We start from the raw sequence: 25574 nt of genomic DNA on the forward strand, positions 1-25574 counted from the left end.
GAGTTAGACTGTGTAAGTTAAAGATACATTCTATAAGTCCTAAAACAAACAATAAAAAACTACTAAGAGCTATAGGTAATAAGTCAGTAGTGGAGATACAATGGAATATTAGAAAATACTCATCTAGGGGCACCTGGGTGGGGCAGTCGGTTAAGCTTCGGACTTTCGATTTCAGCTGGGATCATGGTCTCAAGGTCATGGAATCAAGCTCCACATGGAATCCCAAGCAGACTCTGTGCTTGTTACAGAGTCTGCTTGGGATTCTCTCTCCCTCCCCTTGTGCCCCTCCCACTCTTGTCTCTCTCTTTAAAATGAATAAATAGGGGCGCCTGGGAGGCTCAGTGGGTTGAAGCCTCTGCCTTCGGCTCAGGTCATGATCCCGGGGTCCTGGGATCGGGACCCGCGTCGGTCTCTCTGCTCAGCAGGGAGCCTGCTTCCTCCTCTCTCTCTCTGTCTGCCTCTCTGCCTGCTTGTGATCTCTGTCTGTCAAATAAATAAATAAAATCTTTAAAAAATAAAAAATAAAATGAATAAATAAATCTTTTGGAAAAATTCATCTAATCCATTGCAACGCGGAAAAAAAAAGAAAAAGAAACAAGAAGAGATGGTATAAAAATAAAAGAAGTTTTAAAAGACAAATGTAAAGCTAATTATATCAATAATCATTACATTTAAATGGTCTGAACACTTCAATTAAAAGGCAGAGATTGTCCTGACTGGATAAAAAAGTTAAGTTTCAACCAATGCTGTCTACAACAAAACTACTTTGAAATATAAAGATAAGGATACGTTAAAGGTAAAATATGGAAAAAGGTATTACTCAAACACTAATCATTAAGAAAACTGAAGTGGATAAATCAATATTATTATTAATTCAAAACAAATAATACTAACAGATTATGAAGAAAATTTTGTAATGATAAGGAAGAAAAAATAATCCTAAATATATATACATCTAATAACAGACCTTTAAAATACATGAATAACTAATAGAACACAAAGGCAAAAATGGTGTTCCACAATTACAGTGAGAGATTTCAATATTCCTCTTAATAAATGATAGTAGCAAGTAGATAAAATTCACGAAAGCTATAGGAAGCTTGAAAAATATTATTATTCAACTTGACCAAATAACCATGTATAGAACAACTTTCATTCTCCCCCACAACAGCAGAAAATATATTATTCATGTGCAAATGAAAAATTCACTGAGAAGCTGAGGGATAAAACAAGTATCAATGATTTAAAAAGATAGAAATAATAGAGCACGTTCTCTGACCATAATAGAATTAAATTAGAAAACAATGACAAAAAGATATCTGGTAAGTTCCCAAATATTTGAAAATTATGCAACATACGTCCTAATACTTCATGGGTCAAAAAAGGAATCACATAAAATATAAGAAAATATTTAGGACAAACAAAAATAAAATATATCAAAATTGGGGGGATTAAGCTAAAACAGTGTACAGAAGGAAATTTATGCTCTACATGCTAATGCCCGAAAAGAATTAAGGTCCCATGGTGCCTGGTTGGCTTAGTCAGAAGAGCATGCCACACTTGATCTCAGGGTCCTGATTTTGAACCTCATGTTAGGGGTAGAGATTACTAAAAAAATAAATAAAAACTTTTAAAAAGGTGGGGGAGGGGCACCTGGGTGGCTCAGTGGGTTAAAGCCTCTGCCTTCGGCTCAAGTCAGGATCCCAGGGTGCTGGGATCGAGCCCCGCATCAGGCTCTCTGTTCAGCAGGGACACTCCTTCCTCCTCTCTCTCTACCTGCTTGTGATCTCTGTCTGTCAAGTAAATAAATAAAATCTTAAAAAAAAAAAAAAAGTCAGTTCCCAGGACAAATATACACTTTAAAAGAAAGAGCAAATAAACCCCAAATAAGTCTAAATATGGCAATAAAAAAGGTGAAAGCTAAAACAAATGAAACAGAAAATGGACAAATTAATGAAACCAAAGCTTTGTTTTAAAGAGATCAAACTGAAAGATCTTTATCTAAACTGATAAAGTAAAAAAGAAGACACAAAATACTAATATTAGGAATAAAAGATAAGACACTGCTATATTCCTATAAATATGAAAGAATAATACAGTAATATTATGAAAAAATTTAGGTCAACAAGCTGACAACTTAAATGAAATAGAAAAATATCTTGAAAGACACAAAACACCAAGACCAGTACAAGAAGATATGAAAATTTGAATTGTATTTTATCTACAAACAAATTAAATTCATAATTAAAACTCTCATAGAAAGAAAACTCCTGCCCCAGATAGCTTCACTGGTAAAATCTCTCAAACACTTAAGAAATAAATAATAAAAATTTTACACAATTTCTTTCAAAATTAGATAAGGAGTCTACATTCCCAAGCTTATTTTATTAGGCCAGCCTTACCCTGATAATAAACCTAGACAAAGACATAACAAAAAAAAACTACACCAATATGTTTAATGAACTTAGATTGCTTCAAATCTTTTAAAGTTTAGCAAATAAGACCTAGCCACAAATAAAATGTCTAATACACGATGGTCAAGGTAGTTTATTTCAAGAATGTAAGGTTGTTTTAACACTTGAAAAATCAATCAACTTAACCCATCATATCAAGATGGGTTCATACCAACATCTCAACAGATGCTCCCTCCTGAAGCATATGATAAAACTTAACACTTATTCATCATAAGAACTCTCAGCAAACAGGCAAAGAAGGGAATTTCCTCAACCTGGTAAGGGCATAAATTAAAAAATAAATAAATAAATAAATAAGGATAACATAATACTTACTGGTAAAACACTGAATGGTTTTCTTAAAGTCAGGGCAAAGGCAAGGATGTCCTTTCTCACCATTTCTGTTCAGCACCCTGCTGGATGTGCTAGTCAGTGCAAGAAAAAGAAATAAAAGCGTACAGAATGGGGGTGCCTGGGTGGCTCAATGGGCTAAAGCCTTGGGCTTCAGCTCTGGTCATGATCCCAACGTCCTGGGATCAAGTCCCACATCTGGCTCCTTGCTCGGCGGGGAGCCTGCTTTTCCCTCTGCCTCTGTCTGCCACTCTGACTGCCAGTGCTCACTCTCTCTGACAAATAAATAAATAAAATCTTAAAAATATAACAGTTATAATAGCATCAAAAGCGTGAAATACTTAAGGATAAGTGTATGCAATACCAATACTATAAAAAATACAAAATATTGCTAAGAGAATTTAGAGGCCATCTAAATAAACTGAGATCTATGTCTGGGGATTGGAAGACTAAATATTGTTAAGAGGTCAATTCTTCCTAAATTGATCTACATATTCACAATCCCAAGAAAACCCCTCAAGGTGTGTTTAAAAAAAAATTAATGAGTTAACTAACAGTCATACGGAAATGCAAAGAACCTGGAAGAGTCAAAATTATTGTGAGAAAAAAGAACAAACTTGGACTATTTATACTTCCTGACTTTCAAGACATTCTAAAAATTACAGTTAATCAATATAGTGTGATAATTGCAAAAAGACAGACATATAGTTAAATGAAATGGAATAGAGTCCTGAAATAGACAATGAATTTTTACTAAAATTGGCAAAGTGGTTCAATGAGGAAAGAATTATCTTTTCAATAAATGGTGTTGAAACTGTGTATCTATTTGGAAAAGAATTAATATTGACTCTTACCTCACACCATATGCAAAAATTGATCTTAAATGCATTATAGACTCAAAGATAAAAGCTCAAAGTATAAAATTCAAGAAGAAAGATTAAAAATCTTCATTATCCTGGAGTGGGTGAAATTTCTTAAATATGTCATAGAAAACATAAGCCACAAAACAAACAACTTATAAATTAAAAACTTCTATTCTTTAAAAGACATTGCTAACAAATGAAAATGCAAATTTATCTGTTTCTGTGTAAAAAATTCTTCAAAAAATAGTGGCTGAAAACAGAAATAAACTATTATCTCTCACAGTGTTTGTGGATCAAGAGTCTGTGACTTGTGTGGCTGGCCGATTCTGGCTTAGAGTGTCACAGTTGTGACATGAGAAGGCAAGTTGCTCTTACCTGTTTATCAACAGGCCTTAGTTCCTCTCTTTCAAAATACTGGCTTTCTCTAGATCAAGCACTCCAGGAGGGCAAGATTGATGCTGCAATCTCTTTTATGACTTAGCCTCAGAAGTTACATATCATCATTTCAAGGAGGGGAGGGGGCTCTACAAGAGTATTGATACCAGGAGGCCAGGATCAATGAAGTTCATCTTGGAGAGGCATGTGTTTGTATATGTAGTTAGGCCACCATAGTAAGACACAATCTGGGAGAAAAGATTTTACACATACGTACCTCATGAAGGACTGGTATATAGAATTACACGTAGAATAGACAAAAACAATTTGAAATGGGGAAATGATTTGAACAGAAACTTCACAAGAGAAAATATACAAATGACCCATAAGTAAATGAAAAGATGCTCAACATCATTAGTTATCAGGGAAATACAAGAGAAAACACAATGACACAATGACCAATACACATCCACTGATGGCTAAGATCAGAAAGGACTAACATTACTAAGTGTTAGAGAGGAAATGGAACAACTAGAACATACATTGCTGGTAAGAATGTAAAATGATACAACCACTTTGGAAAGCAGGTTGACAATTTCTTATAAGGCTAAATATGTACTTCCCATGACCCAGCAATTCTACTCCTAGGCATTATTTACCCAAGAAAAAGAAAACATATGTCAACACAAAGAATTTTAACCACATGGTCATGGAATCTTTAGTCATAATAACCAAAAATAAGAAACAAACAAAATGTCCATGAATAGAACAAACATTTAAAAAATTTGGCAAATCCATACAAGAGAATAGTAGTAAACAGTAAAGAAGGAATATTGCTACACACAACAATATGAATAAATCTCTAAAATATGCCTAACTAAAGAAGCAAGACACAGAAAAGTACATAGTAAATTATTTCATTTATACCAAATTCTTGAAAAAGTAAAATTATTATCCAGTGGCAGAAAGCAGAAAGCCTAGGACTGGGGATAAAATAAGGTAAAGCAGCACCCAAATGAACAAAGGATATGAAGCAAACCCACCTCTTTCATAAGTACATGTGAGAAAGGGAAATTTTAAGGTGCAGGGAAAACAAGTTAGTGTGAGGTTTCTCACCTTTGGCACTATATTGCCATTTGAGTCTGATAATTCTTCATTGCTGCAGGGGTGTGTGGGGTGTGTGTGTGTGTGTACTGTCTTATGCACTGAAAGAAATGCAGCACTCTCTGGTTTCTACCCACAAGATGGCAATGGAAATCTCTGCCCCTACCTCCCCATCAGTTGTGACAATCAAAAATATAATATTACCAAATGTCCCCTGGCATGCAAAATTGTCCCCAGTTGAAAACCACTGGGTTAGTGTATTTGTTATCTATTGCTGTGTAACAAATTATCCCCCAAATTTGGTGGATCAAAACAATAAACATTTATTATCTGACAGTTAGTTACGATGGGGAAGATATTTGCGAGTGACTTAGGTGGAGGATCTGGTTCAACTTTTCTAATGGGGTTGAAATCAAAATGTCTGCATCATCTAAATGCCTGACTGGGGCTGGAGAAACTGCTTCCAAGATCACTCAATCACATGGAGATTGGCAGGAGGCTCAGATCCTTGCTGTTATTTGGCAGGATATTCTGTTCCTTGCCATGTGGGCATCTGATACAGTTATCTGACATGTCCTCATGACATGGTAACTGCCTTCCCCAGAACAAGTGATCAGAGAGAGAGTAGGGAGGAGCCACAATACCTTTTAAAGACCTTCTCTTGGAAGTGACAGTCTGTCACTTCTGCTATATTGTACACATTTGAAGCAAGTCACTAAGTACAACTTACATTCACTTGGGAGGGAATTAGTCTCTACTTTTTAAAGGAGGGAATAGGAATAAATATGTAGACATATTTTAGAATATGTGGAGAAGGATTCTTTAACAAACAAGCTAAGGAAGATCACAGACTACTTAGAGAAAATAAAAAATAGATCATCATTCCAAATGAATCTGAAAGGATTAAATTGTTTAATGAAAAAGGTGAAATCACCAAATAAATAGAAAAAAATAAAGACAGGTAATGATATGATCTCAGAATGAGAAAGGACTTGTGAAGCATTAAATAACAGAAGACAACAAAAAAGGAAAAGGCCAATCATTTCATCTGGGATCAATATATTATATATAAGTTGCCTTTTTTGACTACTCCAATAAGGAAATGAACAATGGACTAACAGTAGGATGCCATATTTGTACATATCAAAATATACCATGATGTCCTGGGCACAGTAAAGGACAATCATACTCTCAAACAGTGCTGTAGGAAAATTGATAATGACAATATAACAACAGTAATTTATTATGTGTCACGTAATTCTAGATATTTTATTTGTAGCAATTCATTTGCTTTCTGTTTCAACATCATGTGGTAGCATTATACCAATTTTCTGGTTGAGGCACTGTCAGATTAAGGAATTTGGCCAAATCTCATAGTTTATAGGTCAGCAGAACTGACTTATCTAATAGTAAGTTCAGTACCTCAGGCTTACCTTACTTTTAGGGTCCATGAAAATTTTTATATTTCTTTTAAAATCAGAAGGGAATGGCTGAAGAAAATGTTTTCATGTATAATATTAATGTATTTGTTTTTATATCAGTGTAGTTATAAATATAATTTTTAATATTATTTTATGGAGGAAGAGGCCCACAAAGGTAAAGGAATCTGGGACCCATGAAAGTCTGAATGTGGCCTTCCTGAGGGGCAGAGCTGCATTTTGATACCAGGCAATGTGATACCGAAGCCTGTGTTCCTTCTGGAAGGCAGCTTGCCAATATGTTTCGAAAGGGCTAAAATTGTTCACACCTCTAATTACTTTAAAGGATTTAAACTCAAGGTAACATGTAAGGATACAATGATTTAATAAAAAGATAGTTATTTATAACAGTATTCATTTGAAACCAAAGAAATATTTAAGAATGAAAAGCGGGCTCAACAATGACCATCAGTTTAGGGGCCTAGGTGACTATTAGGAGCTTCTGAATGGAACAGAACTGCGGGGAAACTGAGGACTCAGAGGACCTGAAAGTGAGCCGGAAGTGGAAGGAGGCCTGTAGGCATTTTGGAGATAGCGTGCAGATCTCTGCAGAGTATGTGTGTGTTCTATTTGAGATTCTTGAATTCACTTTTAAAGGGAGGGGGCAAACAAAACAGTGAGGAGAGGGTTAGAGGAAACAATATTCATTAAAACAGAGATCAGTGAACACAATCAGAGAACTCTGAAAACAGTTCTGTAAGATGGAGGGACTGAGCATGCAAGAGTCAAGTGGCCTTGAAGATCATGTTAATCCTTCTCTTGAAAGTTCGGAAGAACCAGTGAAAGATTTTAAGCAGTGAAGCGACATACTCAGATGTGCATTTTAGAATAATCATAGTGGACATGGTATGCATTGAACCCTGGTCTGAATTGAGTGCAAAAACTGATGGAACAGAGAGTAAGAGAACTTACATTCACTCAAGAGTTTTTTTATTCCGGGACACCTGGGTGGCTCAGGTTAAGCGCCTGCCTTTGGTTCAGGTCATGATTCTAGAGTCCAGGGACGGAGCCCAGCATCCAGCTCCCTGCTGGGTGGGCAGTGTACTTCTGCCTATGCTTCCTTCCACTCCCTGTCCCCACTTCCACCCTCTCCACCCTCCATCCCTGCAACTCCACCCGCTCCATGCCCCCAGCACCACCACCCCCAGCTGCTGCTCATGCTTTTTCTCTCCCTCACGGTCACTCTTCCTCTCAAATAAATAAATAAAATCTTTAAAAAAAAGTGATTTATTGAATCTTACAATTATTCATGGGGTGTTGATGCTGTTCTTGGTATGCAATTCTTTCAAGAGCTTAATTAGGATGGAAAAAGAAATAGAAAGGTTTTAAAGTCAAGGAAAATTTTAAGACAGAAAAGAATTAAAACATGATCGTGCTGAGGGAGGTAGTGGACAGTAAAGAGGTTCGCTTTGGAGAGGAGCAGGGACACCCAGTCTTCGAGAGAGAATTAAAACTAGGTAATTTGTGGGGCTTGGGTGAGGCAGTTGGGCTAAAATTGTAGAAAGCTGTGCTTGATGGCGTTTATCATTTCTGAAGTAGAAGCCCAGGTTATCTGGTGAGTAATGTGGTCACCACTGATTTCTACCTGCAGTGTGGCCTTTCTTCTAAAAGCAACAGACAGAACCAAAAATACTTCTAGAGACTAGTTGACTCGTTTGTATAAATGAGGATAATAGACCCTTTTTAATGGTATTGCCATATGACTTGTTGCACTGACACATGTACTTGTTTAGTATTAGTTTTAGCATTGTATTCATATAGGGGTAGAGGGAGTGAACGTTTTGATTACTAATAGAAATAAAATGGAAGTCTTCCGGCATGGCCATCTGTTAAATGCACTATTTAATCTTGCAGTGGGTATTAAGTCAAATACTCAGGTTAAGGACTATTTATTCACAGCCTAATTTTGCTGTAAAGCATTCAAGAAAAGAACGCCAGTGCCCGAGGACTTTACTCGCGATCAAGTCATCCACCGGTTCTGTCTGAACCAGAAAGTTAAGTTAACAGCACCCACCTCCGCCTTAGAAATGCCTCTTCCCAAATCTCAGCCGCGGCCCCGCCCCTTCCACAGGTTTTGGCCCCGCCCCCCTCTCCCATTGGCTGGCCCTCCACCTCTCCTCGACCGCTCCGAAGACCCGGAGGAGCGGAGTTTTCCAAAAGCATCATCGGGGCGCCCTCGCTGCGCATGCTCGCGGGAAGCCGGATTCCGCGTCCGGAGTTGGTTTTAGGCGGCCGCGGCACAGCGCGCGGTGCGGGGCCGGCGGGAAGGCGCGCGCTCGCGGCGCGGCGCCGTCGACGGGAGCACGCGGCGCGCTGCTGAGGAGGGAGGTGTGGGGTCTGCTGGGGGTGGCGCGTGGCCGGGGTGGGGGTGGGGGGAGGGTCGGGTGTCGCCGAGCGCGGCAAGCGGGTTCCAAGTGGCTGCAGGCGGCCTGGGCTGCCGGGGCCGACGCCTGGGTGGCTGCTGCCGCCGCCGCCGCCGCGCCTGCTGCGAGATGGCGATCTTGGGCGCGGAAGGGTGAGGGCGCCCGCCGCTGGAGGAGGCGCCGCTGCTGTGGCCGCCCGACCGCCGGGAGCCGACAGCTTTGCGCCGGGTAAGGACGCCGCGGCGGCGGGCGGGGGGCGCGGTGGGGTGGGGGCGCCGGCCCAGAGCCTTAGCGGCGGTGCGGGTAAGCCCGGCACGGTCCGCCCCGGGGCGGGACCCTCTGAGGGTCGGGGACGGTCTGCGCCGCCCTGGCTGCCTTCTCCAGCCCAGTGGCCGGGAGTTTTCTGGGGTGGGGTCACGGGTCTTGCCCCGAGTTGGCCCTGACACAGGCCCGAGCTAATGATACTGGAGCGAAGTGTTTCCGTGACTCTGCAGCCGCGGTTCTCAAGCTTCCTTAGCCTGGTCTTAGCGTTCCGTCTACCTTCTCTTCCTTTCCCTAACGCCTCTCCAAAAAACAGCACTGTATGGACTTAACTGCCCGTGCCCTGACTTTCACCGCAATTTCGCCGTCCCAAACCAAAGACTCCCAGCCTTAGAACGTATTTTTCTGACGTGTTTTTGTCACTCCTGCTTCACTGACTCTGCAGTCACCACCCCCCCCCCCCGCCACAACCCCCACCTCCACCTTTGTGACCTGGTAGGTTCCAGTGACCTTGCAGTTTTTACTAGTCTTTATCTCATCTGTGATTTGGACCTTCTTTCATCTTTAAAAAAAAAAAATGTTTTGATTTTGTAGTTTGCCCATTGTTTTTACAGCCTTTAAATGATCAGACCTTTCTTTACTCCATCGTTTGGAGTTGAGCGTCCTATGCTCCTGTAATTACATGAAACCTTCCTTACCAAAGACGAGTATCTATTATTTTGACATCCTTGCTCTTCAGGTTAAAATATTTTCCAGGGGCTCGATGTGGCTTTCTTTTTCTGCTTGGTAAGTTTTTAGCTTTTTGTGTAGGCTTATGTGCAAAGAGATTTGAGTTTCTGCTTTAAAAAGGTACTGTTAATAGTGGGAAAGAATAATGTCCAAAGTTAGCTTTTTGCCCCCTTTGGTATTTACCTGAAGTGGCTGGTGTACACTGCATGCGGGTTTGTGCAAGAATTCATCCATATGTATAAATCCACTTTACCTGTCTCGCTAAGTAAGGCTCTGTGTACTATACAAGCAAAATGCTCCTTTTGAAAAAATAAAGGCATTCTTTTATTCATGTGATTTGTTTTTGACCATAAAGCAGATAATTAGCTGTGACTGCAAATTCATCGCTTTTCATAAGTAGTATTTTTTTTTTTAAGCTGAAAACTTAGTAGCCAAGTGTTTGGAGCTACTCAAATTGAGAAGTGTAAAGTATGTAGACTAGTTATTTGGTATGTAGCTTATTAAGGTTTTCAAATAGTTCTTCCCTTAAAATGCAAAACTGTTTATAAAACATCCAATGCCAGGAATTAAAAAGCAGTAAGTAAGGGTTATGTTTTTTTGGAAGCCTGGGATGATGGAGGTTGTCGCAAAGAAATTCTCTGCCTTCAGAGCGATCGTAATCTTTGCTGTTTACCCCACGAAGGCTGAAATATCTTTTACTTCCTTTCACAATTATTAAGCATCTACTGCATGACTGTGTGAGGTGTTTGGGGGAATATTAAGGATTATAGCAGTTTCTGCCTTCCCAGAATAGTTAGGTAGGACTATACACAAATGGCTTATTTATCTTTTAGTACATAGTTAAGTTTCATATAGAATTCAAATTCAGAAGGGGTAGAGCTCCCATCTTACTTGGCAAGGGGAGGTAAGAAGGGATTCAGAGAGCTGCTGGCTTACGAAACCTTTGTTTTGAAGGATGACCGTGACTTTCTATAAGCTGAGAACGGTAATGCAAACAAAGATAAGGGACTAAGAGATTAGAGCGTACAGTTTATACATTGGGTATTATACTCGGATGAAACAAAAAGTATTTGTACTAACAAAGGATGATAAAACTTGAAGTAGAAGTTTGAACGAGTTTATGATTGCTTTTAATGCCAGGCTAATGATCTTGGATTTAGTAGGTGTTGGGGGTTTTACAGATGATTTTTGAGTTGTGACTTATTAAACTTTTGTTTTCAGAGGATTAATTTGGCAGCAATGTGTGATGTGAATTGAAGTAGAAATCTGGAGGCAGAAAGATTTTTTTTTAAAGATTTTTATTTATTTGACAGACAGAGATCACAAGTAGGCAGAGAGGCAGGCAGAGAGAGAGGAGGAAGCAGGCTCCCCACCTAGCAGAGAGCCCGATGCGGGGCTCTATCCCAGGACCCCGGGATCATGACCTGAGCTGAAGGCAGAGGCTTTAACCCACTGAACCACCCAGGTGCCCTCAGAAAGACTTCTTGATTGCTGTGGTCAAAAGTAATGAGGGTTGGAACTGTGGCTATAATACTAGGAATAGAAAGAAGGAAGGAAATTGAATGGAGAGAATTTGATGATGAGAGAGAAAATGAAGAAAGTAAAAATAACTGAGATTCTGATCCAGGTTGGGAAAAGAATGGTACCATTTTGGGGCACCTGAATGGCTCAGTGGGTTAAAGCCTCTGCCTTCAGCTCAGGTAATGATCCCAGGGTCCTGGGATCCGAGCCCCACATCATGCTCTCTGCTCAGTGGGGAGCCTGCTTCCCTTCCTCTCTCTCCACCTGGTCTACTTGTGATCTCTGCCTGTCAAATAAAGTCTTTAAAAACAAAAAAACAAAAAACCCTTGGGTGTAAAAAAAGAATGGTACCATTTTGAGCAATATCAGTGGAAGCTTTATCTTTGGCACATCAGTGTTACTTTACAGTAGTAGTTTTTAGCTTTTTGGTGTTTACTAATTTTTGGTGAAACTAAAAAAAAATCTGGCCTGGAAAATTTCCATATGCACCTATGCTTTCTGGATGTAATTTTAGGAAAGTACGTGAACCCTCTTGAAGCTCGCTCATGAACCCGTGAGTCAGTGGGTTGGGCTAAGAGCAGGTCTCAGAATTACTGGAGGCTTTTTAAAAAAATAGAATCTTCAAATTCTTCCATTTGCTGATGTCCCCTACTGTAGAGACATACCTTATATACACTTAGATACAGTATCTCTTTACATTTGTGCTGTGGTATACAGTTTACAAAGAATTTTGACAATGGTACATTATTTGCTATTATATAACAAACTAGACCAAGAAGTTAAATGATTTGCCCTAAGTATTTCAGTTAGCAAGTGGGTAAAGTGGAATTAAGAGCTAATTGACAATGATTGTGTTTTTTTTTTTTATAAGAAGGTATATGATTTAACATCTGTTATATATAGTTATTGACTTTAAGTGACCTCATCAGTAAGACTGAATTATCCCGGAGGTTCCTTTCAGTTTTCACATTTTGTGATTCCTGGGTCTTTGATTTTCAATGGACTTTCTATACCCTTCTTGTTTTCCATATGCAGGAGAGCTGGTGAGAGGAGACATGAATTGGGTGTATGGAGTGCATATAGCAATAACTATATTTATTTCCTTTGTATTTATTTATATTTCCTTTGTATCTTAGTTTGGGTTTGGGGGAAGGGGGAAAAGTGAAATAAGAAATCTTAAACATTTTTATCTTTATTGTATTTTTTGTATTCATGTATGCCTTACTTAAGAGCCATCCTTTGACTTCATTTATGAAGCCTTATCAAATAAAAATGGAAACTTCATAAAAGAAATGAAGTACAGGGTCCTAGTCACTGCTTTTCTTCATTGGATTAAGGGGTTAAAGCATAATTTGATTAGTAAATAATTGACTTTTCTCCACCTATAAGATTATCTTCCTAGTAGGGAACTTGAGCAAGTTATTACTTAGTATCTTTTATAGCTCTAAAAACTTTGATTCCATAATTATTAGAAAGACTGGGGTCTTTTTACTCTTTCTATAAAAATGTGATGTAATAACAAGTAGTGGAAAAACCAATAAATTGGCCTGTATAGTAGTGTTGAAGGAACTAGTTGGTAATACTTAATGGTAGAAAAATGTCTAGCAAAAGCACATACACAAATGATTTTTCTATTCATTGCTGACATTAAGAAGAATATCATATCTTATATTTGTATGGCATTTGACATTTTTCCATAATGGCTGTATAGACTTTCTCATCTGATTCTCATGATAGCTGAGAAGTTAGGTATGTCAGGAGATAATCATTGCTTTTTAGATGAATATACTGATGCTCAAAGAAGTTGGAAAAAATTTCCAAGTATATGACTAGTAAGTGGTTAAAATTAGAACTAGAAGTAAAACCCATATTTTTGTTCCTAGGTCAGTAAATTTTTTTTTTTTTTTTTTTTTTTTTTTTTGCTAACACTTCATCTACAATGGGAATTTAACTGAAGGTGATATATGAGGAGTGTGTTAAAATGGTAACCTCATTACAGTGGCTGTTGGTGGATAATTTTGAAATTTTAAGCATTTATCACAAATTAGTTATCCTCCCATCAAGAAAAGAGCAGAAGTTGATTTCTTATCTGAAAAAGTACATGGGTGAAATGTAAGTTTTAATTTCCTTCTGAAAATCTGCTTATAAAAGCCTACTCAATGGAAATTGGTATTTTTGGAACATTTCATCAGGATGTGATTTCCAAAAGTTTGTATCATGGTATTTCATGATTTTTACTATTACATAAAGAGCTTTATCATTAAAAAAATGATTTGCCATTACAAAACTCTTAGTATACACATGATTAAACAATTTTGGAACATATTGTGTAAAACCATATGCCAGATAACTCCTAAGTTATAAGGAGGACTAACATTTGTCTTGACATTCCTTAAACCTATTGTTTGTTCGTAACACCGCCTGCTGTGCCTATTACATGCCAGGTATTGTGCTGGGTGCTGGGGTCCAGTGCTGAGAGGACAGACATGAAGCCTGTCCTTTTGAAACTCAAGAGTTTGGTATGGTCACTAACATTTAAAAAGGCGTAAGACTTTTATCTTCTGAGTTTGTATGAATGTTTGGAGTTGTAATTACTTAAATCTCTCCTTTTCTATGAGTTTTGAACAAATTATGCAAAAGCAAAAGGAACCAGGTAAACATTGTTTTGGTCATTTATTGCTGTGTAACAACCTAAAAGTAAGTGACTTAAAACAGCTGTCTTATTTGCTTATAGTTCTGCTCTCCTAGGCTGGACTGATTGGAGCAGTTTGGGTTTTGCTGGTGGTCACTCTAAAGGCTGCTTTCAGCTATAGTTCAGCTGGGAGCTGGTCTTCTCTCTTTTTTTCTCTTACTCCATATTTCTTAGAGTTTCAGGGTCCTGCCTCCTAAGTGGCCTTTCCAGCAGTGTTGCTGGCCTTGCGCATAGTGGCTTAGGACTCAACAGGGCAAAAAAAAAAAAAAGCAACCAGGCCTTTTTTGGGCACAGCATCATTTTTGCCACATTCTGTTGGTGAAAGCAGTTCACAGGTCCATTCCATATTCAAGAGAAAAGGACTAGAGAAGTATGAGAATCTGAAGATTAACCCAAACACCTGTATTACACCAAAAATGGGGCACCTAGAAAACTTCATGAAGCTGAGATTTTAAGCTGCCTAGTACTTTTGGTACTTTGAGCCTAGGCTTGTCAGAGGGAAAGTGGAGTCTGAAATTCAAATAATAGCATATTTGGCTTATTACATAGTTGGAAGTAGCTGGCACTGTCTCGTTGGGTAGAAAAGAAAATTTTGGACCTCTGGGTTTAACCTTATATGCTACCATAATGGGGCAGGATTGACTTGACCTGCTTGAGGGCATTGGGGTCTAAAAAAATTGCAGGGCCCACACTTCGGGCTGCTCTGTAGTAGTGATTTATCCAAGTCTCACAGATTGAATGAGACAAATACTGCAGTCAGCACTCTGTGCAGAGTGGGCTGTGGGTGGGCAGAGGCCCATCCCCCTTGTCCTTATGATTATGTGACACTTAGGATAGCAGAGCTCCTTGGCCAGTCACTCTGGCCTTGACAACCCTTGAGCAACCTAGTGCCTCACAAATACTATTTTCTGTTTGCAGTGTCTTAGAAAGAGGTTAGTATGAGCCACTCTTCCTTGGAGAGAAGTCATAGTGGAAAGAAGACTCTTGTGGAGAATGGGATGTAACTTCTCTGTCCTTAGGGAAATGTGAGGCATAACATAATGCTCATCCTTACCAGGAACAGGTAGATTCATTGATTGCTTAGCTGGGTTTCCTCTCACTTTATCCTAATCACTTGATCAGTTTATCTTAGTCTCAGTAGTGCCCCCCCTCCCAGCCGAAGTTATGTACTGTGTAATGTTATGGCTAACTGGAATGAAGAAAATGAATGTTACATTATTATTACATTATAGCTTCTGAGTGGAATAATAGATTAATATATTTCATTTAAAGAATTTAGGTAGATTTGAAGCATTTCATATATAACTTAGCAATGAACCCCTGCATCCTAGTACAAATATCTTTGCAAATTTCTGGAAATAATATGTGTGCTGTTGTGGGGAGGAGTTTGGTAATTGGATGTACTGAGGAACACGATTTATATAAATAGGAAAGGCTGGGGCACAAGGAAGGGGACAGATAGAATTACCTTAAGGTGTTTCTTTATGACTCTTCCCTGCCCCAAGTTATATGGTAGTTACAGAGTAGTTTAAAAATGTACTAGCATTAACAGAATTGTAGGTGTAATAACTTTTTCTTTTAATTTAACTAAGTTCTTTTGATAGCTGTCTAGTAAACCCATAATTATGATTAAATAAAATGGGTAGAAACAAACTGTTGATTCCTGACTTGAAGTAGGATTCTCTGGCCCCGGACATACTTTACCATAGAAGTAATAAACTAGATCACTGTACTCTAAAAGTTGTAGAACTAAAGGCATCCTGGCATGTGTTAAGTGCTGTAGCTTTAAAGTCAGGCAGAGCTTGTCCATGCTGCTTAAACACAGTATTACTTCAGTTTCTTCTGTAAAATGTAGAGAATATTTTTCTTTCTGAATTTTTGTAAGGATTAATTGAAATAATGTTTGTAAAGCAGGAAGGCAGGTCCTTGGGATGTAAGCAGCTCTTAGATCATTCTTACAGCTTTTCATTATTATTAATAAGTTAAAATTCAAACAAGTAATCCACTTTTTCTGTGAGCCACTCATTTCAGTCAGAGATAGTTGTAACTTAACTTTGGCATTGTCAGAGCTGCATCTCTAATTTCACCTCTTAACCTAAAAAATGGGTGCTAAAACGTTAGGAATCAATCTGAGAAGGATACTGACTCAACGTGGCTGGTAGTCTGTCAGCTAGTAATGGTTTGGCTGTGCAGTTTGGGATCTAGAATTTGTTAACACCATCACTGTATGAATTACAGTATAGAACAGTTTTTCAGTGTGCAGTCTCTGCATCACAGTCATCTGGGATATTTGTTAAAAAGCAAGATGCCTGAATGTTTGAGAACTGGTATAGTCCTTGATAGTGTAGCTCAGGAGTCTTCATTTTTAACAAATACCTCAGATGATTTTATACATACTAGTTTGAGAACTGCTGTTGGAAACGGAATCAGTAATTTGGGGTTCTAGTGTTCTCCCAGTCCATTTTTTGAGCTACAGTGTTCTGTAAACACACATGTATAGTGTAAACAAAGGGAGCTTAACATCTGAACCTTTCAAATGTTTAAAGAGGCTTAAGATAATTGCCAAGGACTTGATCCAAACAAACTATAGAAACCTGATACAAAGTGATTATATAAGAAGTAGGCAGAAGTAATCCTGCAAGAGGCATCCATCAGGCTTCCTTGTTCAAGAAAATTTCCCCATGCTTCTTCAAAAGAAAATACTCTTTTGAGTAAAGATACTCTTCTAAAAAAAAGTCTGCTGAAACAGTTAAATTAGATACTGTGATTATCAAATAATCTGATTGCTTTTTCACTTAGCTAAATAATCTACTCAAAACAGATTCTGATTAAAGTGTATCTACTTTAGAATTTGGTCTTTTGGGTAGAAAGTAGGTTTGCTGGGGGCCATAATCTGTCTCTTGTGGGGAAAAAGCCATTGCTTAGTTTAAGGGCATTGACTTATGAAAAACATTGTGAGAAAAAATTTAAATTTTAAATCTTAAATTTTAAATTGATTAACCAGGAAAAAAAAGTTGATGCTTGTTTTCTCTAACTTGCTTAGAGCAGTGATGGTGACAGCCTGGGTCTATGTCACTTAAGCCTTTCTCAGTCCCGTGACCATATCTGAGAGTGAAAAAGCAGATCCTATGTTTGAGCTATCCTGGAAAAACTTTACCTATGTTTGTATCAATTATATTTGTATTGTGTTTAGTATATTGTGATAAAAATGGTAAAAAACCAAACAAACAAACCAAACACACCAAACACACCAGATCCATGATTCTTTCTAAATTTGACTGGAAAGGATTAGTTGGCATTTGAAGAGCATATTGCTTTTGGGTTTGTTTTCACTGACTTTGTGGCTAGTGCTTTGGGGAGGAGAAACAAAAATAAACTAATCTCTCTTTGTCCTGTGAGCTGTTAAATAAGGTGTCAGTGTTTAGATTTAAATACCCAGGATGGAAAGTGCACATTATACTCAGGAATTTCATTGTTCTAAGTTAAAAGTTTTGGTAATTGTAACTTAAACTTTCTTTGTGATTTAATTTTCCTCTAAAATGTTGGCTTTTTAATTGCTTTAGGCCTTAAAGTGAGACATACTTAAATTTGAGTTCTCACATTCTTCTTTTTTTTTTTTTTTTAAGATTTTATTTATTTATTTGTCAGAGAGATCACAAGTAGACAGGCAGAAAGAGATGGGAAGCAGGCTCCCCGCTGAGAACCCCATGCAGGACTCGATCCCAGAACCCTGAGATCATGACCTGAGCCGAAGGTAGAGGAGTAACCCACTGAGCCACCTAGGGGTCCCGAGTTTTCAACATTCTTTGTTGGCTAAATGATCTTGGTCAGATTAACCTTGGATTAAGCCCTTGTTTAATAATATGTAAACTAGGTATTCATATGTTAAGTAGTAGTACTAATACCTAATTGATAGATTTATTGTGTGACTTAAACCTAGCACTTAGAATTAAATGAATATTCACTGGGATGTGTTCACAATACAATGAAATGGGTTTCAGAATTTATTTTATTTTTTTAATTTAGAAAGGTAAAGCACTCCATATATTATGTTGGGTAAACCCCCAGTGAACTCTCTGGCAGCACTCTGTATTGTCTTTGGCAGATGTTAAAGTGTAGATAAATAAGGCAATAAAAAGCTACACATCAGTCAGATTTTGCTGTTAAGTGGTCCAGGTCAGTTTACTTTATGCCTTCAAATGAGTTATGAAGTAACTTTATGTTTTTATAGCTTTCTGGGTTTTGGATTTGTGGATAGATGACTGGTCCTGTATTTTTACTATATTTTAAACCTGAGAAAAATTACATTATTCTGGGAGTAAAGTTTTAGTTGTTCAGTTGATTTTCTTATTTTGGACAGTTCTGGGTATTTTGGATTCTGATATTTTTCTCTTAAGAGTGGGGATATGTTGTGAAAGTTTGTATTTAGCAGTCTGCTTAACTTCTTAGGAAGAATATTTGTGAGTAGTAAACTAACATTGTGTATCAGTTACTTGTAGCTTTAAAAACCGGAAGTTGTGTGTATTTATAACAAAACATTTAGCAGTACTATATTCTCAAGTGATATTTTGATCTGATCCTTACTGCAGGTATGGGGAGGGGTTGCTACGAAGCATTTTGCAGCATGGCCATGTGACTGAAACCAGCCTTTCTTAACAACTGTCTGTCTTAATCTGCTCTCCTCTACAATTGTGGAAGGAAGGTAGAAAAATACTGGAGTTCTTCTGCTTCAGAGTATTGAGAGTGTGACTAGAATGATGGTGGTTATGGGATGGTGTTAGGAAATGAATACCCATTGCACACCTCTATATTCCAGATTTTAGAAACAGTTCTAGTTTCCTAGAGTTAATATTAACACTTCCTTTCCCCTTCTCAAAATTCATTTCTGTATCCTCATTTTACAGAAAAGAAAACTGAGACTCAGGTTAATTATAAACAAATCGTAGAGTTGAAGTTTGGACCTATGTCTGTCTGCCCCTAAAAGATATTCTCTGTATTACATTACTCCAAGATGCTCTTCTCACACTAGGAATTTGGAATTGAAGAATTTGCAAATTTCCATGGCTAGTTAAGTGTTAGTAAATTAGAATCTTTCATGTATTAAAAAACAATCAGGAAATATTTTGGCATGAACTTTGCGTCATAATATCCTAGTGAGCAATGCAGTGCAGAACACGAGCCTCATCAGCTGGCCTGGGTTTGGCCTGACATTGAGAAGCTTTGGGTCCCTGAGTAAGTCTTTTTTAATTGCCTCTCAGCTTCGACTCTAAACTTCCATGAGATGTAGCAAATACTGTGTATTTGAAGAATACCAAATGTTAAAAAATTACTGGATTCAAAGGAAACAAGTCTGGAAAGCAAGTATTAATGCTATTAAAATACCATGCTTTGAAACAACCAACCAATTATTTATGGAAATGTTTGTGTCATTTTGAAATCTGAGATTGTACATAATATAATTACATTAAGTTTGATCCTTGCAAAAGTAAGAATGTTATGTACCTTGGATGTTTTTCCCAGAATTTATGAATCATGATCCCAACAGCTTACCTCTTTAATTGTTAGAGTGTTTATGTTTTATACATTATCTTTTTTAGATTACTTGTTCTTTGTCAATTTTTAGGAAAAGCATTTTTAATGACTAACTTAAAAACCCCACAAATCATCCTATTATGAAGTTGTTTAAGTGATTAACATAAGAGAATAGTACTGTCAGATTGATACAGTAAAATGCTCAGTTCAAGGCATAGGTTTAGCTTAGCATTTTGTTTTTTATATTCTGTTTTTGTAGTTAAAAAATAGTAAAAAGATCATTGGCTTTGGGCCCAGGAGATCTGGGTTCAAAATCCTTTCACTGGTTTTTTGGCCCTCAGCAATTTACTTAAATTCTTAAAACCTAATTTTCTTCATTTGTCAGTAGGGATAATTGACTCTAGGATAATTGAAAATATTAGAGATGGTTTTTTTGGTATAAATTTTGATAAATATTTTGATAAATTATGAATATATTATTTTGATAAATAATAGGAGTCAGATAGATGGTTATGGTATTCTTACTAGTTTTGGACTCAAAGACCTGATTCAGATTCCAGGTTTAAGACTGGCTATATTTCTGCCTCACTGAGACACTCTTGTAGTGCAGATGGCCCCAGGTAATTATACTCTCATCTTAGACTTCTGCTTAGTGAGTGTTTACACAGCTCTTTTTATTACTGAACGTTGATTCTGTGAGTGTGGAACTTTAGTTTTAAGATGGCTCGGTGTTACTTTAATTTTATTTTGTTAATTGAATAAAGCAGCACAGGAATGGGAGATGTTTTCTGCTGATATCCACTAAGACATGGGGGAAAAAATTACCAAATACAAAAATGTTGTGTTGGAAAAGTTTTGGTATTTTGCTGTTGTAAACATAATATTGCATATTATGAGAAACTGAGAAATAATAACACATTTTAGAAAAACTGTCTCATTCTCATTACTGATAACATTCTGGTGTAATTTTCCTTTGTTGATGTAAATAAATATTAATGTCAATTCTTTTAAAACAGAAAAATAAGAATCATCTCCTGAAACTAAGAATAATTATGAAAAATAAATTTAGTAAATGCATAAGCAAAATGTGTTTCATTTTTTTATTATGACCTGAGGAGGAAGAGGATAGAGCAAGGAGAGACGGAAGGATTGATGTGATAAAAGTTACAGAAATCGTGCCAGAGTCCTCTGTTTTTGTTTTATTTTTAAGGACCATAACTCTTAAGCTTAATTAGAATAATTCCTGCTAAACTTCATGAATGTTTTTGTCCACACTATTGTTTTGTAGTAAACAAAGTACAAAGATTTTTTGTATTTCTTACTTCCAGTAGAGGAAAACTGTTCATTTCATTTTTGGGGAAGTTGGTATAATGCATTTAATTATATATTTTTTAAAGGTGAATTTTATGGAACAATATCCCCATCTTGTGGCCTTCTAGAAAAGTAGCAACACTTTTAACGATCATAAGCTTTCTCTGAAGTTGGCCAAGGGTTCAATCAAGTTTGTAATAGGCAGTTCTTACTATAAATGGGGTGGGGATTAGAAAACAAATGATTTGTATACTTGGATTGTAACTTTGTAAAAAAAAAAAAAAGGTTTTTGGAGGAAAATAATACTATTTTAAAAATGGAAACACTTGTGGGTTGGTTTGGTGCAAAGATTATGGATGACTTTACTCTTATGTTTTCATGAAATATGCAGTGTTTTTAGATAAGCATTTGTAAGCTGGAAAAATCTCAATATGCTTTGTGCTCTATCATTTAATAGGATTACCAAACCCCAGAGAAATTTAGGTGGCCTGTCTCACTGTGCCATTTAGTGAGACGGTTGCCTTGAGCAGTACTTTTCTAAGCTGGATTACTAGGAATATTTTCTTTCTTTTTTTTTTTTTTAAAGATTTTATTTATTTATTTGACAGAGATCACAAAGTAGGCAGAGAGGCAGGCAGAGAGAGAGGAAGGGAAGCAAGCAAGCTCCCTGTTGACAGAGAGCCTGATGCAGGGCTCCATCCCAGGATGGAAAAAGCAGAGGTTAAAGCAGAGGCTTTAACCCACTGAGCCACCCAGGCGCCCCTAGAGGAATATTTTCAACATGAATGTTTACACTTTTTTTTCACTTTGATAATAATATTAAAGGTGAAAAAATAAATCGAGAAGTTTAGTAGTTCACTTAAAAGTGTACCTAAAAACTAAATAAGGCTATTTCATTTTAACCCTGAGGTTATTCAGTTGTTTTTGAGGTTTGGTTGATACTAATTAACCTTCATTAGCAAGCAAGTATTAAACACTTTTGTGTTGCAGGCTTTTTGGTAGGGAGGGTAGATACAATGGTGAAGATTTGTCCTGCACTCTTGGAATTTACGATCTAGAATGCAGATGCAGTAAGAAAAATAAAGCTGTTTTGAGGAACACAAAAGGTAGAAAACAAGGATTCTGGATAAAAATAGCTGTAATTTTTTGAGTTTTTACTGTGTGCCAGGCACTACGCAAAATGCTCTCAGTACCTTTTCAGTGTCAGAAATTTATTTTGGAATTTTTGCAGTGATGGTGCATATACACACAAATAAGTGTTTGTGGAACCTCAGAAACATCTCTGTGGAACAATAGGTTTCCTTGTACAGTACAAGTGGTTCATCTATTATGGGTCTGGTAGGCTTTTGTGGCTTGGTCTTGTTATTTTACCACCATTTATAAAATTTCTGTGAGAAAATTTGTACTGTGTTCTAAGCAAACATCTCCGTAGACTTTTAGGGTCTAACTGGTATATAATTTGGGCATTAGCATATGACTTCTGAATTATTTTGCATGTTAGGGCTAGAAGTTTTCAAGTTTAAACCTGAAAGTTGAGCTTTCTCTTGTTTTTATACATTTGGATGTTTAAGTATTTAATAAATCAAATGGGTATTTTAGGTGACATTTATGCTTTATTTTTGTATTGGATATTTTTATATTGTGCTGCTATTGTGGGTTGTGGCAATGAAATCACATTGGTAAGGTGGACATGGACTTAGACAAGCCCAGAATTAGAAGGGCAAAGATGGGATAGGGTATAGGTGGTTTATAAGGTCTTACAGGATTTTTCTTTTTCTTTTTCTTTTTCTTTTTTTAAGATTTTTATTTATTTATTTGACAGAGAAAGATCACAAGTAGGCAGAGAGGCAGGCAGAGAGAGAGGAAGGGAAGCAGGCTCCCTGCTGAACAGAGAGCCCAATGAGGGACTCCATCCCAGGACTCTGAGATCATGACATGAGCGGAAGGCAGCGGCTTAACCCACTGAGCCACCCAGGCGCCCACAGGATTTTTCTTTATAGAATGTTAAAGTTTTAGTTTTGTGCTATGTGGGTTTTTTGGTTTTTGTTTTTTTTTAAGTCTAACCACCCTAACCAATTCTAGAGGGTTAGTTTTTTATAATTGTGATTCTTCATTGAACATACATTTATTGAGTGTTTAGTAAGGGTTGAGTACCAGGCTGGGGCTGGAATTATAAAGGTGAGTTGTAATAAAGAAATTTATTGTGTAATAAAGGAGATAAAGAAATAAACATGGTTACAGTGCTGTGAAACATGTAGCAGCTAACTAGTCAAAAATTGGAGATTACACTTGAGCTGAATCATGATTAGAAATTATGTAGATCAGGGTTGAGAGTACCCAAATGTTTCTGTGAGCATCACCTCAAACTACCAGCAGAGTTCCCCAGATGATTCTTCATGCAACCAGGTTGGGGAAAACTGGTAGTAGATTAGAAATATGTGTCATTAATGAGTTTGGGGTAAAGAGTTTTTCTGGAGAATACCAATTACCTTATTTTCTGTAGCTGAATTTTAATGGATGAAGGTGGCAGAAAGCATATATATACATGATGCATTTAAATAACAAGGAGTAGTTCGATAGTAGCTAGAGTATGCCCTGTTCTCTTCTGGAACCTGTGCTCTAAATGGCTCCAATAATTAGTGTCATTGCTTTGATTTTATTTATTTATTTGTCAGAGAGACTGTACACAAGCACAAGCACAAGCAGGGGGAGCGTCAGGCAGAGGGAGTAGGAAGCTCCTTGCTGAGCAAGGATTCTGACGCAGGACTAGTTCTAAATACGAACTATTAAAAATGAAATGGAAAAAAATTCGCATGTCTGGGATTGTTACTGATACTCCCCTGGACCCAAGTCTCTGCTGTTTTGTCTTATCTAGCCATATGCTATTATAACAGGTAATGTATTGTATTCCTAGTGTCTCAAAGATTGCCTCCCTCAGTGAGGAAGCTGGTAGGTAAAACCTCCTTAACTTTCTTCTCAGACACTTGTGGAGATAATTTTCATTCTCACCCGTTTCTTTTCTCTGTCTAGCCGCAGTGCAGGCTATTTATGTGTATTCCTCTGTTAAATCTCAACAGCCCTGCCTTCTTAGAGCTCTTGTCATTTGTTCTGTGACTTCAGCTTCTTCCTGTCTGAAAATATGTTCAAGTCTCTTCCATCTTCCATCAAAAACAAACCTATGACTACCTCACTTTAATTCTGTATCTTTTTTTTTCTTTTACAGTTAAACATCTAAATAGAGGTTTCTTAAGCCATTGGCTTTTGGTCCTACCACTCTGTTAAAATTGCCCTAAAAAATGCCTACTAAAATCCATATTGTACAGTGGACAGTTTTCTCTTTTTTCCTGTCTTACTGTTACCATCTCTCAGAAGCCTTTCCTGACATTTCTTCACCTCTTCCCAACAAATCTGATTTAGATGCTCCTCTTCTGTACTTCTGTAGTCCTCTGTACAACCCTGTCAGTGAGCTTAATGCTGCTGATTTCCTTGTCTATTTCCACTGCTAAATTATAAACTCACTGAGAGCAAAGAGTGTATCTCAGATGATTTCTGTATTCCTGCTGTTTAACACATTACCTGAAAACATGTATGTATATATACGCTGAATGACTTAATTCAGAAAAATTGTTAAAAGAAATCCCCAATATGTAGTTTGTTTATTGTGTGCTAAGTACTTTTCTTAGCACTTTGTCAGTATTAACTTATTAACTCATAAGATGGTAGGTTTGAATTCATTTTATAGATTTAAAAACTGAGGCACTTGTGAGGTAAAGAAGCTTGCCAAAAGTTGAATGTAGTAGTCAAGTGGAGCCCGAATTCGCGTTTAGGCAGTCTGGCTGCAGAATGTACACTCTTAATCACTATCTGCCACTTAGTAAACGTGGGAATAGAAATTAAAATCCAAATTCAAACTAGACTTTGGTAAATGATAGCTTCTTATTTTCAATAGTTTGTTACTTTCCCCACCTCATTAGAAATAACTGGACTACCAAATAGACTGAAAGGCTTCTATAAGTGACAGTTCAGTTGTTCACAGGACTTGATTTTGTTTCTTATAACTTCAAATGTTGCTAGATGTTCAGAGTCAATTAAGTTTGCAATAAGTGTACTTTTTTTTTTTTGGAAGATTTTAACTTACTTATTTGAGAAAGTAAAGAAGGGGAGAGAGAGGGAGAACACGAAAGAGGCAGAGGGAGAGGGAGAAGCAGCCTCCCCTGCTGAGCAGGGAGCCCCGATGTGGGGCTCAATCCCAGGACTCTGGGATCGTGACCCAAGCCAAAAGCAGATGCTCAACAACAACTAAGACACCCAGGCGCCCTTGAAATAAGTGTAATTTTTTTTTAATTGTTAACCTCAGACTTGGAAAAGCGCGAAACTGGCACTTCTCTCAGTTCAGAATATAAGTATCTTTGCTATTTGATCCTCTGGACTGGCCTTTATTTCGGTGTGTCATCATTATTGTTAGTTGAACCTCTAGTCTACTGCCCAGATTCTATTATTAATTATTTATTACCTTTTTGGGAGGGAATTTGCATTCTGTA

General features: G+C 37.4%; 1 protein-coding gene across 4 annotated transcripts in view; it reads left to right on the forward strand.

Moving 5' to 3' along the window:
• Nucleotides 1-8984: 8984 nt before the first annotated feature.
• The window catches only part of WWP1 (WW domain containing E3 ubiquitin protein ligase 1), a 150138-nt gene continuing 133548 nt past the window's right edge, over nt 8985-25574 (forward strand). For all 4 annotated transcript variants that reach the window (XM_059394817.1, XM_059394814.1, XM_059394816.1 and 1 more), the window contains exon 1: nt 8985-9215. The gene's annotated coding sequence lies outside the window, so the exon portion shown is untranslated. The remainder of the gene's footprint in view (nt 9216-25574) is intronic.

Source organism: Mustela nigripes, chromosome 3 (assembly GCF_022355385.1).
Source record: "Mustela nigripes isolate SB6536 chromosome 3, MUSNIG.SB6536, whole genome shotgun sequence".
Lineage (NCBI taxonomy): Eukaryota > Metazoa > Chordata > Mammalia > Carnivora > Mustelidae > Mustela > Mustela nigripes.